Raw genomic sequence first — 18756 nt, forward strand, 5'->3', positions numbered from 1 at the left:
ACAGATTCAAAACAATTCCTATCAAGATACCAAAGACATATTTCACAAAACTAGAACAAATAGTGTGAAACTTAATATGACACCAGAAAAGATCATAAATAGCCACCACAATCTTGAGAAAAAAAAAAACCAACAAAGTTGGAGGAATCATGTTACCTGGTACATCAAACTATACTGCAAGGCCATAAAATTCAAAACAGAATGCTACTAGCATAAGAACAGATATATACATCAATGGAACAGAACAGAGCCCAGAAATAAACTCATACTTTTATAGTCAATTAATATTTGACAAAGGAGGCAAAAATATACAGTGGAATAAAGATAGTCTATTCAACAAATGCTGTTAGGAAAATTAAACAGATACATGCAAAAAACATGAAATGACCATATTTTTACACCATACACAAGAATAAACTCAAAATTGATTAAAGACTTAAATGTTACATTTGAAACCATAAATACCTGATAAGAAAAAATAGGCAGTAAAATCTCAAACATTTCTTGTGGCAATATTTTTTTTCTGATGTATTGCCCCAGGAAAGGAAAACCAAAAAAATGGGACTACATCAATTAAAAAAGGTTTTGCACAGGAAAGGAAACCATCAACAAAATGAAAAGACAATCCACAGAATACGAGAACATATTCATCAATAATACATCTGGAAAGGGGTTAATATCCAAAATTTATAAAGAACTTAAAAAACTTAGCAACAAAATGAAACAAACCAATTAAAAATAGACAGACGATCCGAGTAGAGACTTCTCCAAAGAGGACATACAGATGGCCCATAGACATATAAAAAGATGCTCAATGTCCCTAATCACCAGAGAAATGCAAATCAAAACCATGATGAGATATCACCTTACACCTGTTGGAATGGCTATCATCAATAAATCAACAAACAACAAGTATTGGAAAGGCTGTTGAGAAAAGCAAACCCTTGTTACACTATTGGTAAGAATGCAGATGGCACAGCCACTGTGGAAAGCAGTATGGAGTTATCTTTAAAAATTTTAAGTGAAACTGCCTTATGACACAGGGATTCCACTTCTGGGAATTTATCTGAAGAAACCCAAAACACTAATTCAAAAGGATATATGAACCCCTGTGTTCATTGCAGCATAATTTACAATAGCCAAGATTTAGAAGCAGCCCAGTGTCTATCACCAAGTGTCCATCATTGATGAGTGGATAAAAATCTGTGGTACATTTATATAATGGAATGTGACTCAGCTGTTAAAAAAAGGAACTTCTGGCCAAGATGGTGGCATAGGTAGATATACTGTGCCTCCTTGCACAACCAAAGCAAGAACAACAAATGTAAAAACAATAAAAAACAGAACTGCCAGAAAATTGATCTGTATGGAAGTCTGACAACCTAGGAGTTAAAAAAGAAACATTTATCCATACCGGTTGGAGGGGTGGAGATAGGCAGCTGGGGTGGAAAGGCCTCACAGCAAGGTGGTAGCAGGCAAAGCGGGCAATCCCACTTTTGTGTGTGGATAAGCCGGGAGGAACGACTGGGGAGTGAGACAGACCACGCAACCCAGAGTTCCAGTGCAGGAAAATAAAGCCTCAAAACCTCTGACTGAAAAAATTGGTGGGTGTCACGATGGTGAAAGAAACTCCCAGCCTCACAGGAGAGTTTGTTGGAGAGACCCACAGGGTCCTAGAACATACACAAACCCACACACCCGGGAATCAGCACCAGAACGGCCCAATTTGCCTGTGGGTAGCAGAGGAAATGACTGAAAGCCGGCCAAGAGCTGAGCAAACGGCATTGTTCCCTCTCAGACCCCTCACCCACATACAACATCACAACACAGTGATATGGATTGCCCCGCCCTGGAAAATACCTAAGGTTCCACCCCTTACTGTGTAATAGGCATGACGAGACAAAAATAAATGGCCCAAATAAAAGAACAGATAAAAGTTCATACAAAAAATACAACTAAGCGATGAAGAGATAGCCAAACTATCAGATGCAGAGTTTAAAACACTGGTAATCAACATGCTCACAGAATTGGTTGAGTATGGTCACAAAGTAAAGGAAAAAGTGAAGACTATGCAAAGTGAAATAAAGGAAAATGTACAGGGAACCAACAATGATGGGAAGTAAACCTGGACTCAAATAAACAGTTTGGAACAGAAGGAAGAAATAAACATTCAACCAGAACAGAATGAAGAAACAAGAATTCAAAAAAATGAGGAGAGGCTTAACAACTTCTGGGACAACTTTAAACGTTCCAACATCCACATCATAGAAGTACCAGAAGAAGAAGAGGAAGAGCAAGGAACTGAAAACTTGTTTGAAAAAATAATGATGGAGAATTTCCCCAGTCTGACAAAGGAAATAGACTTCCAGGAAGTCCAGGAAGCTCAGAGTCTGAAAGAAGTTGGACCCAAGGAAGCACACACATTACCCAAGATTAAAGATAAGGAGAGAATCTTAAAAGCAGCAAGAGAAAAGGAGACAGTTACCTACAAAGGAGTTCCCATTAGACTATCAGCTGATTTCTCAAAAGAAAACTTGCAGGCAAGAAGGCGCCAGAAAGAAGTATTCCAAGTCATGAAAGGCAAGGACCTACATCCGAGATTACCGTATCCAGCAAAGCTATCATTTAAAATGGAAGGGCAGATAAATTGCTTCCCAGATAAGGTTAAGTTAAAGTAGTTCATCATCACCAAGCCATTATTATATGAAATTTCAAAGGGACTTATTTAAGAAAAATAAGATAAAAAATATGAACAGTAAAATGAAAACAAACACAACTATTAACAACTGAACCTAAAAAAAATGAACTAAGCAAACAAATAGAATAGGAACAGAATCACAGAAAGGTGATCACATGGAGGGTAATCAGTGGGGAAGTAAAAGGGGGAGAATGGGGGAAAGTTACAGGGAATAAGAAGAATAAATGGTAGGTACAGAATACACAGGGGGAGATTAAGAATAGTATAGGAAATGGAGAAGCCAAAGAACTTATATGTACAACCCATGGACATGAACTAAGGTGGGAGGGGAGTTCAGGGCAGAGAGGCATAAAGCGGGGGACTGGGACAACTGTAATAGCATAATCAATAAAATACATTTTTAAAAAAAGAAAAAAAGGAAATCTTACCCTTTGCAACAGTATGGATGGACCAGGGTAGCATTATGCTAAGTGAAATAAGCCAGACAGAGAAGGACAAGTACCATATGATTTCATTCACATGAGGAATCTAATGAACAAAATGAATTAACAAGCAAAATAGAGAAAGACCCATAGAGAGAGAGCAGGCTGACAGCAGTCTGGGTTAGAGGAAACTAGACAGCTGGCTGGAGAGGTGATAGGGTGGTAGAGGAATTGAGAAAAAATCTCATTGACATGGACAAGATTGTGGGGAGACCCAGGGCAAGGGGGGTAAGGGGAGGTAGAGGAGGGCATGGGGGGATAAATGGTGATGGAAGGAGACTTAAGTTGGGGTGGAGAACTCACAATACAGTGTACAGATGATGTGTTGTCAAACTGGGCACCTGAATCCTGTGTAATTTTGTTAACCAGTGTCACCCCAATAAATTCAATAAAAAGTAGAAAAAGGGATCAAAATAACCTCACCTGGCTAAGTCATGTGCTGAATCCAGTAGCTCCAATAAATTAGAACTCTGTTTCTACATCTTTACTTTCTCTGTGCCAGCTTTGTTATCATATATGCCTTACCCATGCAGTAGGGAGGGATGGACTCTAGGAGCTCCAAGAGGACTTTCTTTGGTTTAGTAATTCAAACAAAAAGGAAGTTTCTCTTTCCCAATAGATTCTGCTAAGATTTCAAAACTGACTTGGATTCAGCTTGAGTAACACACCAACCTTTGAATTATCTGTTTTGTCCTAGGTTGTGTGATACTGTTTGGCAAGACTTGGTTCACATACCCACCCTGGAGCCATGCTGAGTTCAGTCTATTTGGGTTTCACTGAGCAAGAATAAAGAATGAGTAGTCCTCTCAAATACATAATGAACAGGAAAATACATACTTTTCACTCCATAAATTATCATCATGGATTTCTAAGTTATTTTATATATTCACTTTTTGTTTTTTAAATTTTTTATTGTTGTTCAATTACATTTGTCCCCATTTTTACTCCATTCCTCTCCTCTGCCCTGCCCACCCCCTCCCACATTCTATCCTCCCTCCACCCCCATTGTCCTTCTCCATGGGTCTTTTATACGTGTTCCTTGACTTGACCCTTCCCCTTCTTTCCCCCATTATCCCCTTCCCCCCTCCCCTCTGATTACTGTTAGTTTGTTCTTTATTCCAATGTCTCTGTTTATATTTGGCTTGCTTGTTTGTTTTGTTCATTAGGTCCCACGTATAGGTGAGATCATATGGTATTTGTCTTTCATCATCCAGCTTATTTCACTTAGTTTCATCCATGTAGTCATGAAGGGTAGTATTGAAATGACCTTTCATAATTTAAGTAAATTGCACTATCTGGAAGGACAGGTACTCTATTCTGTTTATGTTCTGGCCAATCATCTAAAGCCAAATGGAAATACAGCAACTCTTGTATTGCTAGCAAAATCATCAAGAGTATTTCTTGGCTTCTGACCCATTCCTCATACTTTCTTCCTTTCTTTTTAATTAGGTCCAATCAAGTAAAAATTCTTTTCAAGAAAGTCTATTGCAGAAGGGTATCCTAAAATTTTATATAAAAGAAAGGACAGTTACAAGAGTCCAGGGATAAAGCCCTATAAGCAAGAAACTTGAAAGATCACATCAATATAAAAGTCCCAGGAAGTCAAGAAAATCAAGAAGGTAGGACTAGAAAGACAGGCTCCTGAACCTGGAAAGTCAGAAGCTTAATTAGAACTACTATAGGAAACAGGAAATTGTGGATCCAAGAAAGAGAATGTTCTTTGCATTTTTTTTAATTGTCGCTGAAAGTTGAATATTGAAAAACAACGTCTCACCAATACAATTTATATGCCCATTCAGAGGTATCAATAGGGGTCTCCAAGTGCCTTTTGATCACATTTGAAGAAAAAGAAGAGGGCCAGGACTTTGCACATGTTTAACAGAAAAGACCAAGTGGTCTAAACAAGTTGAGCCTAATTGTAAACAGTCCTGAGGTCATTACTTCAAATTTTCAAAACTACTCTCCTTCTAATGCATTTCTATTTCTGGCTCATAGAAAGATTTGGCTAAAAGCCACATTGATTGATACTGCTCTAAATCATAGGGAATGCAGCAGGGCCAGGGTAACTGGCAGACCCTCAACTGGCACAATTGTGGATCTTCTCAATGATCACCCTCTCTAGAAGATCATGAATTTGGAGTGAGTCACAGTTGAACTCTTTAACACTAAATATTGTTGATTCATATATCAGAAATTAAATGGGGAAAGTGAGTATAAAATAGTATTGAAAAATATCAATTTTATTTAATCCTCTGTCTTAAAGCCTTGGGATAACTGTCCAATAACTACCAATGATGAGTTCATGGCAATACAGAATGTCCTCGAAAACATAATTTTGTTTAATGTTGTTTCATTATAATGTTGATGGGATACTCTAGGAACTTAACTCTTATTTATATCACCCAGCCTATGGTAACATTGGTTTTGCTATTCATCACTTCACTACACATCCAAGAACCCACCCATCTATGATGTTAAGGGAGGATTTGCTGTACCAATTTAAGGTGATTTATTAATTTTGTAAACATTTACTGAGCATCTATAATATCCCAGTTACTATGCTAAATGTTGATATAATACACATACACACAAACTGTCAAATAACATGATCAGTGTTACAAATAAGTAAAAATATGATAGTGACTGCAAAGAAACATAAGAGAATCCTTGCTAACATTTGAAGGAGGTATAAGAATAAGCAGGCATTTGTCCACTTGGAAAAGGGTATTATTGGCAGAAGAAACAGCATTCATAAAGACAGGGAGGGCCTAATGTATGTGGTAAATAAACAGAGTTCAGTGTTAATGAAGCACAAGCATGAGGTGACAGATGAGTTGTAGTTGTTGATAAAGATTATACTGCCAGGAATGATATACACCAAACTAGTTTTGTTTGAATTTTACACTTAGCATGTCATGAGATCTTTTCTTAAAGTCAGTGAAAATGACCTCTTCTTATTTAATTTTTGAGTAATATAACTGCTCCATCTGTGTGGAAGGAAGACCAGGATTAATGGTAGGAAAGTAAGAAAAAATGGCCATACAGAAAATAATGAGATAGCAGTAGGATAGAGAAAAACTTAATTAAAAGATAGAATATGGTGAAAGGATGCTCAGCATCACTAGCCATCAGAGATGCAAATTAAAACCACACAATGAGATACCACTTCACACCAGTCAGAATGGCCATCATAATCAAATGAACAAACAAGTGCTGGAGAGGTTGTGGAGAAAAGGGAACCCTAGTGCACTGTTGGTGGGAATGCAGACTGGTGTAGCCACTGTGGAAACCAGTATGGAATTTCCTTAGAAAGCTAAAAATGGAACCGCCTTTTGACCCAGGAATTCCACTGCTGGGATTATACCCTAAGAATCCTGAAACACTAATTCAAAAGAACCTATTCACCCCTATGTTCACAGCAGCACAATTTACAATAGCCAAGTGCTGGAAGCAACTGAAATGCCCATCAGCAAATGAGTGGATCAAAACACTATGATACATTTACACAATGGAATATTATGCTGTGGAAGGAAAGAAGGAGTTCCTACCCTTAAAGCCAGCATGGACAGAAATGGAGAGCATTATACTAAGTAATATAAGCCAGATGGTGAAAGACAAATACCATATTATCTCACCTATAAAGCAGAACCTGATCAACAAAACAAACAAACAAGCAAAATATAAACAGAGACATTGGAATAAAGAACAAACTAACAGTAATCAGAGGGGAGGGGGGAAGGGGATAATGGGGGAAAGAATGGGAAGGGTCATCAAGGAACATGTATAAAGGACACATGGACAAAGCCAAAGTGGGGTAGGATTGAGGATAGGAGGTGGGTGTGGGTGGGGGGAGGGGAAAGGGGATGGGGTGAAATGGAGACAACTGTACTTGGAAAACAACAAAAAATTAATAATTTTTTTAAAAGATAGAATAGGTGGAATTTGATGATCAATTTTGAATAATTGAGGAAAGAGTGAAAACAATTGACAATATGCCATGACTTCCAATTTGGAAACTAAGAAAAAAGTGAAACCAATAACAAATCCATGCTCCTATTCTGGCTAGGCACGTACCAGTGGACGACATTTTCCAGAGTCCTTTGAAGTTAGCTGGATGCTAAACATGCAAGTTTTTTTAAGTACTTCTCATATAATAAAAGCAAGTGAATATGGACTTAGAAATTTGGAGCCCAGCAGAAACGCCGTGTTTGGAGACAGGACTAAGAACCATCACTGTATATGATTCAAGCCATGAGAATGAGTAGAGAACTCAACCACCACACTAGACCTAATCCACTGTAAAGCACCAAATATTTATTTGATTATATTATTCCTATAACATCATTATACATAAGATTATGAAAATGAAAATATAAGTGGGTATATAATATTTTTAAAAAGCAAATAAAATCTAACACTATCATTTATCATCTGTGATCAAATGGAAGAAATGTAAAGGGCAAGACAGGAAATAGCTAATGTTGTTTTATCTGTATGGATGTACTAAGGTCACATAGTACATACATACAGAAAATTTTCTCCACTACGAGTAGCGACTAAATAAAAATCTCAGATGCTGTTTTATTTCTTTATATCCCACCACTTTTCAAAAAGAATTTGAGGCATCCCAAGTACTATTTTCTGTATTTGAAAATTTACCCAACTGTTGAATAACTATCTGTATCTATGTATAAAATATATATTAAATAGTATAGAATTTACTATACTTTCATGTTTAAAATATTTAGAATATGCACCAATCCATTTCTTTACTAATATCATGCTTATGGACAGAAAAAGAGAAAACTGGGGAAAATATTGAAATACTATTTATGGAAAAAAAATACCATTCTACTAAAATTTAGAAATGTTTCCACTAATTTCACATACATTATTTTAGTCAAAATATAAGGATTTAATAGTTTATGTCCAAGCAGCTTTATTTTGTACTATTACTTTGATCTAAGAACTAAAAGGCACCACCTTAAAAACTATTGATATTACTCACATCAAAATAATATTAATACTATACCAGAAATTGTCCCATGAAAACTGTAAGAATATAGTGGGGAAAAGTACTGGCACTTTAGCTATCCCTTGCTTTATTCTTTATTCAAGTATTTCCCATTTAAGCATTGATGAAGTTTGACTTCACTTAGTTTCAGAGAGCCTGGAGGCAAAAATTATAAGGTGTCTGAATTATTTATTTTAAAACTTTAAAGGCATCTGAGGCATCTCCTATATTTTATAGACTTTGAATGGATCAGTGTCAACTGCTAGAAATGTGGGCTCAATGATCCTATAAGCCCAAATGGCCATTCTGTACCCAAATGAAAAATGTCACGTGAGCCCTTTGGCCTTGGAGAATCTCACCCAGAACTGGCTTATTTATGGTAATTACATGTTTTAGTCACTAATAAATCTCATATCCATAATCTATAAAGAAACAGATTTTTCTTTATATTAAGTTAGGAAAGTCAATGATGACTGTGAGGTGAGCTGCTTGGAAAGCAGTCTGTAAATTCAGCTCTATTAGGTAAGCCTTTGAAAAACATTTTTCTCCTAGCAACAGAAGGAACAGTACTTCAGTTTAGATTTTATTTCCCTATGGAACATATTCTAGTGGTAAAAATGACTGAATATTTTGTGACTCTGAAATGCAATAATTAAAACATAATCTGTTCCTTGGGAACTCTAAATTTTTCTAAATTTGAGATGCACAATTGGGATATCTCAAACTAAATTAAGATTATTTAAAGAATAAAGCCAAACTTTTTTGCAAAATTGGTGCAGGTACCTACAATATCTGTATGATATCAGAACATAACCTGAACATAATGCCTAGCTGCAGATTCATCAAACTATTCATACCTTAAATGTAAGATATATATAAACCACACACACAAAAATCTTAATTTCTTGAAGAGTATAATTTGATTCTTCATACCTTTTTAAATATTTGCATTTCAAGATGGAAGATTGTACATATTAACTTCTCCTTCTTCCTAAAATCACATTGAAATAATATAAATATGAATAAAAGGGACTAGAAATTGAAAAGTGCTAAGATTAGAAATTAGAGCAATTAGTAGACCAGAGAATTTTGGCAAATTTGAGGCAAAAAGTGGATATGAATGAATATGCTCCATTTTGCACATCTACTGTTGGTACAGATTTGGGCTGTGTCCAATTTTTTCTTGTTGTCACTACTATTGGTACTGTTATTGTTGCCCCTTCAACTATTTTTGTTACTATGAACAATAGTGCTCTGAATACACAGATGTTCGTGTGTAAGAGCTCTCCTATGGCATATACCGACAAGTGGACTTGCTGAGTCATAGGGTGTGCACGTATCTTTACTAATGATGCTCTTTTTTAAAGTTAGTGTATCAATTTATACATATTTCAGCATATATGAGTCTTAGTGCTCCATATCCTCTTCAAAACTTGTAATCTCCCATTTTAATGTTTCCCCTTTCTAGTGGCTATAAAGTAGTATCATTGTAGTGTTACATTTCCTTGATTTTCATGAGATTGTAAAATATTTAATATCTTTGTGTTCCATTGCTCTTTTTGGCCCATGACCTATTTATGTGTTTTGTCTATTTTTCTATTAAGTTATCTTTCTATTTTTTATTTTCATATATTCTAAGAACTAATTTTTCAGTTATATATATTTCAAATACCTTCTCATAATTTGTAGCATATCTTTTGATGAGGAAATAATCTTGTATAATATAGTTAAATATAGTAAATCATTTATTTATAGTTTGTTCTTTTTATTTCTTTTTATTAAATATATATCCTATGTTAATTTTGCTTTCACATTTTTATTTTTATTCCTTTCTATCTAGGAACTGATTTTTGTCAATGAAGTAATAAAGGAATAAAGGGGTTTTTTCCTGTATTGATAACCAATTGTCAGAGCACCATTTATTAAAGAGGCTATTTTTTCTCACTAATGGGCAATGCCTATTCTATTATCAATCAAATATCCACTTATGCATCTGTATTTTTGTCTTCACTATTCTGTTTTGTTGCTCCAACTGTCTATCCCTATGCCTTTACATTTTATTTTCTATAGATTTTAGAATTTGGTAATCAAGGCTCCATTCCCCCACTGTACCCCACTACTTTTGGTGTGTTTTTGTTATTCTTAGCCTCTTTCTCATTTATAAAAACATTACATTAAATTTAAAATGTTCTTAAAAACATGAGAATCTGATAGCAACTTACTGAATCTAAAATTTATTTCAAGGAAAATTAACATCTTCACAGCTGTCTTATGTGTATAATTTTAAGATATCTTTGTATTTATTTAGGTTTCATCATTTCTGTCAATAAAGATTATAACTTTCTCCCCCAAGAGCCTATACATATCTTGAAATATTTTTTAAATACTTTATATTTCTACTATTGTAAATGGCCTTTATATTTTATAAGTGATTATTGTGCAAAGTCAATATACCTATATATCAACCTGTTCATTTAAATAATATGTAGCATTTTACAGCTAATCATGTCACACAAGAAATGGCAGTTTTAATTAATTTTTCTTCAATAATTAGAAATTCTCCTTCATCCCTAGTCTAATTGCCCTGAATAGGGCCCTTAGCACTGTGCTGAGTAGAAACAGTAGCCAGATTTCTTGATCTGTAACTGGTATTAAAGGGAATGTTTTCAACAGTTCACCATTAAATATTATATTTGTTATGATTTTTGGTGGCATACTCTTCATCAGGTTAAGAAATCTCATTTTTAAGAATTTTTAATCATAAATGGGAGCTAATTTTTATTAACATGTATAATTATTTTGTTATTGAAATGATCATGTCTGGGGTGGGGGGAGTGATGGGGGAAAATGGAGACAACTGTACTTGAACTACAATAAAAAATGTGAAAAAATCATTAAAAAGAAATGATCATATAGTTTTCCTCCTTTAATCTTTTGAAGTGTTAACATATCAATGTATTATCTAAGGGTAAACCAATCTTGCATGTGGCTCTATTACATTATTTTTTAATTATATAAAATAGGAAAAGTTAAGATAATTCACTTGAAACTCAAATACTGAAAAATCTCCTGGATATGATAGGTAGAGCCCATTTTGATATGCTTGCGCAGTCTGTGTAAGGTGATAAAGATAAGAAATTAAGGTAGACTAAAAAGACTTGTTGGATTGAATGGTATCCAGATACAGTCTTTTATCTAGATGAAAGAACTTTTGAAATTATTTTTCTATATTTAAGTTAATAAAAAATTAACCTTTGGCATTAGTAGAAGAAAAAATACAATACACCTCAGAGTTGTTCTAAAACACTATTCCTATCCAGTCATGATACAGTATTTTCTAGAACAGAGGGCCTTGTGTTTCTCATGGAGAAATACCATTTGATCCTTTCACTCTGGATTGAGCTGGGACATCAAGCTGTAGTGTAAACACATATGCATGTGAGCATGTAGTCACAAGTCACAGTAGCAAAAGAAAAGAGACAGGCCTTGGGTCAGGAAAGAGATAATCCTATGGGCCATGCTCAGTCACAGAACTCTAAGAAGTCCAACAATATTAAATTTAAACTTTGGTTTCCAGGTAATTTTGAAGGGGTAGCCATCAAAGTATGCATACAGAATGAATTTTAGCTTGATTAGTAAGTTAAATATTTAGAAATATTGTATGTGGTCCTCCTTTTAAACTCTTGCCTCAGGGCCTGCCCGTGTTAGGAGTGTGCATGCTTTCTAGGATGTGCATTTGCTGCTCTCCAGCCTGCCCTTAGCTTCCACTCTTCCTCTTTGACCAGCTTTCATAGTTGAGAAAAACCATCCTCAGCATGGAAAAAAAAAAAAAAAAAACCTTACAAAGAAGAGTTTCATATGGAATACTCCAGCATGAATCTGATATTTGTCTACATTGCCAAAGTCAATTTTACCATCTATGCAGTGCTTTCTATACCAAGGTTTCCGATCATAGCACATAAATGACACACAACAGTCAGTTCTTTTAAATGTAAAACAAATGATTTCACCTCTTGCTCAAAACTCTCCAATTGCCTCCCACCATATCAAATAATTCAAAAGTTCTTTCCATGACCTCTAAATCCCATTTGGTTTGGTCCCTGGTCATAATATTTCTGGTCTCTTATCTGAAATCCTACTATTCTTCCCTCTACTCCAGCTATGACAGTCAGAACCCCAGAAGCATTCTGACAATTGAAAAGTCCCGACCTATGGCTGAGGTTTCAAATATCTTTAAATCACAGGGCCCTACTGTTAGAGAATAAGGAATCTCTTTTTCTTAGTTTTGATCTATTTGAGCTTAATAAAACAAAAATAATTAGCTTCTGGAGTTGGGATTGAGGGGATTAAGAAACACTTTAAAAAGTATCTCTTGGCATGGGATTGATAATGAACATAAGATCAAAGTCAGAAGATTTTAATTTATATATTTTATACTATTCAGTCCTGTTTGAATTATTTTATCTATGTGTATAGGTAACTTGATGTTTTTTAAAAAGTGAAATTTTACCATATAATAATATTTTTAATACCTTCTGGAAAAAAAAAAAAACTTGTTAAAACCTACTCCTTCTCCCACTCCCCATTTTCCCTTTACATGTAAAGTAGCATCTTTGTATCTTTAACAAAGGGCTGTAACTCTCCTGAAATACTAGGGTTCATTTTCAGTTCACTAAGTCTTTCAAGGAATTTAGAGATTTCTTATAAATCTTCCTTTCTTCTAACTGAAAAACAAATACTATGCATTTATGTACTCACCTCTACTTTCAGACTATACCCTCACAGATTATCTAGTCAGAAAGTGCAAATGTATCTTTGAATTAATTACAAAAAAATTCTAACAAATTATATATTCCAAGCACTTTGCATTTAATACCATGGAACAAAAGATTACAAGATTTACCATCAATAAAGAACCTCTGCAAATTTACACCAAGTAGCTAAAACCAAAAGAAAACAGAACGAGTTAATAATGATTATAAAAATAATCATCCCTTCATGTGAAAGTTTACTCTAATAGATTATTTATTTATTTATTTTTGTTGTTATTCAATCACAGTTGTCCCACATTTTCCCCCATTGTTCTCCCCTGCCCCACCCAACCTCTTCCCCAACCCCACAGTCAAACCCCACCCCATTGTCCATGAAGTTATTTTTTTAAGTACTTTACTCCATTTTTAAAAAGAAATAAATATATATGTGTATATATGTATTAGTACACAAATGAATAGAAAGGAAAGAAAAAAGCTCATAAAATTGTTGACTGTGTTACCTCTCAGGAGGTGAATGGAGGTGGGAGAAATAACTTAAAATTTTCCATATTTTCCTTTTTTCATTGTATTTTTTCCATTGCCATTTATCCCTCTTATACCCTCTTCCACTTCCACCCACCCTCTGACCCCCTGGTAATCACCACACTGTTGTCCATGTCCATGAGTCCTCTTTCCATATTTTTCTGACTATAGTTCTCTATAGGTTGAGTTTTTAACAATTATATATATTTGTGTTTTATGTAACATGTATGTCTACAAGTATGTACAAATATATAAAATTAATGACTAATATTTTTGGAGTATTTTAGAGTAACTAAACATAATTTCAAAAGAATAATTTTAAAACATTGTAAGGCATTGAGATCTTAGTACTTAAACAGGTACCATGGAAAATAATAAACATTCAGAAATGAAATATTTCTTAAAATGAATTAACAATCTTCTAATTTTGTATCTTTATGCCTAGATTTCTACATTGACATAGGCTATATTTAAAGTGTAGTACACCCTTATTCCATTATAAAAATGAAAATAGTAAAACAAATCTGATTTCTATAATCTTATGAAATTGCAATTCTTAGCCTATACTCACTCAAGGGAGTGTGGTGGAAAAGGAGGAGAAAGTAAATAAGATATAAATTTATGTACTTTGACAGATTTCTAATATATTTATTTTTTTCAAGGGGAAAAGGGAGTATAAAATTTCCTAATTATTTCTTCTATTTTTCTAAATGGTGGAGAATTTTAAGGGAAATGATAAACATGCCTGATTGGATGCTAACTTTCAAATCCATGACCCACTTCCTGAAATTGTGCTGATGGGCTCTCCTGTGGAACATTTCCCATCAGTAGTTGAAATTACCTTTCAGATCCTCCAACATGTTCCAGAATCTTAGGATGAATAATTAATGCAACTGCACTCACAGACCTTTGTAATGAGTACATATTTTATAAGTAAATAACTAATGTCCTATACCAAATGAATACCAATGGAATAGAGATTTCTGGGAAGTAGGCTTGGTGTTTTGTGTGAAGCCTGAAACTGACACTGATAGGCTAATATTCACAAACTTGTACTTTTATTAGTTGGTTTTATATCCATTTGCTGAGTGTATCAGCTTAAATCTCATATTGGCAAATGAATGTTGTTTGTGGCTCATGAAAGAGAATGGAATTAGCTATGTCATTTAACCACAGGAAGCCACAAACAATGTTAACTGATCAGCTGGCCATAAATTTATTCTTTTTAACTCTTAAATTATGCATTCAATATTCTGCACCTGAAAGCAGTTTTTTTCTCCTTTCCTGTATTTGTGTCAGTCTTTTCTATTTTGTGAATCATTTCTATATTCATAGAGGATATTACATGAATAAAAGCTTGCATTTTATACATATATGTATGTACATGTATATATAATAGTTCAGCTTCACATCTGCATTATTCTTAAAATATTTTTCATTCAATTTAATATTCTCTTAAAAGTCAGACTTTGTAAAATCTAACTTAAAGGCTCTGCATTGATAAAAACACATGACTAAAAATTCTTTGAATTCTTTTCATTGAATTGGCCATTTTCACCAAAAGAACCATACTCCTGGGTTACCTCTGTTTTTAGAAGGTTAGTTTTCCTGACCATCTCATAGCCTTTTTATAAGTAATATTATTTCAACTGGTCATAAGGATGTTAACTTTCTTCTAGTCACTTAGGACACACAAATTATGTTTCATTTTCCACTGGCTTTGAGAACTTCTGGTGAAGAGAGAGAACTCTGACCTGTGTGATAATATTCTCTAGTATTTTTAGAAAAAATATCGAAGGAAGTCTACTAGTTAATATGAAGAATCTACTAGAAGGGCTAAAGAAGCTCCAAGTTGCATAATGCAGTCATCAGGGTCTGAGCTCAGTCCTGAACAGTTACTGGGAGCATGGAGAAAGTAACTTTATTCCTCTGTATCCTAGTATCTTCATATGCAAATGGGAATAATTATTTACCTCAGAGCTGTCATTAAAATTAAACAATGCATTTCAAGTGTGTAACAAAAAATACACAGAGAAAAATAAATAAAAATAAAGTGCATATTGTAAAGGCTCAATAACATCAGTTTTCTCAACACCCACTACCTTTCCCTTATCCAGCTACAACTATCATATCTAAAACTCCAAGATATCATCTCTCAGAAAGGATTGGTTATGATTTCTATTGTGCAAAATCTGAATATTAAGGCAAACGTGCTCCAGTCACCTCTCTTCCCCTTCTAACTATACTTTTTCTTCATGACATTTATCACAACTGTAATTAAATATTATTTTTAAAATCATTTTTATTTTTTAATTACAGTTGACATACAATATTATCTTAGTTTCAGGTGTACACCCCAGTGATTAGACATTATATAACTTACTAAGTGATCATCCCAATAAATCTCATACCCATCTGACCCACAGTTATTAAAATATTGACTATATTCCCTCTGCTGTACTTTACATCTCCATGACTATTCTGTAACTACCAATTTGTACTTCTTAATACCTCCACCTTTTCACCCAATCTCCCATCCCCTCTCTCATTGGCAACCCTCAAAATGTTCTCTGTATGTATGAGTTTGGTTTTTTTCAGCTTATTTATTTATTGTGTTTTTTAGATTCAATTGTTGATAGATATGTATTTATTGCCATTTTATTGTTCATATTTTTATTTTTTTCTTTTCTTCATTTTCATCTTCTCTTTAAAGAAGACCACTTAACATTTCGTGTAACACTGGTTTGGTGGTGATAAACTCCTTTTGCTTTTTCTTGTCTGGACAGCTCTTATATGTCCTTCAAATCTAAATGATATAGCTTTGCTGGGTAATCTTGGTTCTGGGTTCTTTAATATCATCACTTTGAATATTTTGTGCCAATACCTTCTGGCCTGCAATGTTTCTGTTGAGAAATCACCTGACAATGTCACGGGAGCACCCTTATAGCTAACTACCTGCTTTTCTGTTGCTGCTTTTAACATTTTCTCTTTGTGCTTAATTGTTGGCATTTTAATTATGATTGTCTTGGTGCAGCCCTCTTTAGGTTCATCTTGTTTGTGAATCTTTGCACTTCCTGGTCTTGTATGTCCACTTCCTTCACCAGGTTAGGAAAGTTTTCTGTCATTATTCTTTTTTAATAGGTTTTAAGTTTCTTGCTCTCTCTCTTCCTCTTCTGGCACCCCATGATGCAAATTATGGTAACATTGGTAACGTTGAAGTTACCCCAGAGAGTCCTTTCAATATCTTTATGTTTTCAGATTCTTTTTTCTTTCTGCTATTCTAATTGGTTGGGGTTTTTTTTGCTTCTTTATATTCCAAACCTTTGATTTGATTCTTGGCTTCATCTAGTCTACTATTTATTCCCTGCAAATTATTCTTCATTTCATTTGTGTACATTTCATTTCAGACTGGTTCTTTTTTATGGTTTCCATGTTTTTTATGTTGTTGAAGTTCTCCCTAAGTTCTCTTCCCCTAAGTTCATTGGGCATCCTTAGAGTCCATATTTTAAACTCTGCATCTAGTATATTTCTTGTCTGTTTAGTTCTTTTTCTGGAGTTTTGTTCTGTTGCTTCATTTGGGACATGCTTCTTTTTCTCTTTATTTTGGCAGCCTCCTTGGATTTGTTTCTTTGTAATAAATAAAACTGCTATGTTTCCCAGGCTTGGTAGAGTGGCCTAATGTAATAGGTATCCTGCAGGGTCCAGTGGCACAGCCTCCCCATTCACCCAGGCTGGGCACTCCAGGTGTTCCCTTCATGTGGGCTGAGTTACCTTCCTCTTGTGGTTGAGCCTTGATTACTGTTAGCAGGTCAATCAGAGGGGTTTACCTCAGATTGATCCGCTGGAAGGACTGGCTTCAACAACCATAGAGGATCAGCTATTCAGGAGCCCACCCCATAGAGCACAGCTTACTTCAGCAGGGATCTGTACCTTGAGTGTGTCACTTGTGGAAGTGGTTGCATGGTACTCCAAATGGTCTAAAGCTGTCCACCTGGCTCTAGGGCCTCCCAAGAGGTACAGGCCAAGTTCAGCCACCACCTGTGTTCCTCTCAGGGCCACCTGGCATGATCTACAAAAGAATCTGCAGATGGCTGCTACTTGTGTTGTGCTTTTAGGTTCCTAGGAAAGACCTAGCTATGAACCAAGGCCAGCTGTTGCTAGTGCTAGGCCTGAGGCCACTTAATGAGTGGTAAGGGGCATGCCAAGGCCAGGTGTTGCTTGTTTGAGAGATTTTAGGAAAATATGAAGTATGAACCAAGACAGGACATTCATATGGAAAAGCCACTGGAAACAGTTTGGTTCGGCCTGAAAGTTGGTGGGGTGGAGCCTTGTTAGGATAGGTAGCTAGGTATTAATAACAGAGAAGGGAGCAAAACTGGCTAAGCTCAATTAGGTCAGAAGCTACAGCTTCACACACTCCATGGGATAGCCACATTGCCCTGTCAAGGGGATTAACAATCCTCCAGGATTGGTTTTCCAATGTCCCTGGGGGACAACCTACCATTAGTTGGGATTACAGAGGGAAATTCTTCTGTTGGGTGCATGCCCAGGAGAAGCCAAAATGGCACAGAGGGAGACAAGCACACGCTCATTAGAAGCCAAGATGGCTCAGAGGAGGTTCTTTTACTATGAAACATGTGCAGTAGCAACTAAGATGGTGACCATAAGGGGGAGGAATCTAGCCTGGAAAAGGGTCAGAATAGATAGTGGAAGGCCCAACAGAAGCCCATGAAGAGCCAAGAAAGAGATTGGTTAGTTTAAGAGAAAGCCCATTCTTTCCCAAGGGCAAGATAATATAATCAAAGATTAACAAAGCCCTCTCAATAGCATGGATTCATTAGTGTGCATAGCTGTTTGTTCACGCATTCTCTCTCCATAGCAGCTGTGCAGCCCCATAGCCATGCAGGCCCAACTTTTGGTGGGCCCAAAGTGCAGACCTGGGTGCAGCAGCACAGCAGCAGCCATACCACAGCCAGTACAGAGACTAAACTAGCTGAACAGGGACAGAGACTAAGCTGGACTAAGGTTTGGCATAAACTGAACTAAACTATTAAAACATCGAATGCCCTGCCAATGCTGAGCTAATGTCATAGAATCTCTGGACCCTAGCCTTCCTTCTGGCCTTGGTGAATACAAGGCTGGACTTCTTCCATAGTAGGACAGAGCTAAGCCATCTTGACATGGATGAGACACTGGGGACTTGGGGACAGTCTTGGTTTGCTCCAGCTTCAAAAAATCTTACCACTACACTTCATCCTCCCATGTGTG

The sequence above is a fragment of the Desmodus rotundus genome, chromosome 1 (genome assembly GCF_022682495.2).
Source record: "Desmodus rotundus isolate HL8 chromosome 1, HLdesRot8A.1, whole genome shotgun sequence".
Classification (NCBI taxonomy): Eukaryota; Metazoa; Chordata; class Mammalia; order Chiroptera; family Phyllostomidae; genus Desmodus; species Desmodus rotundus.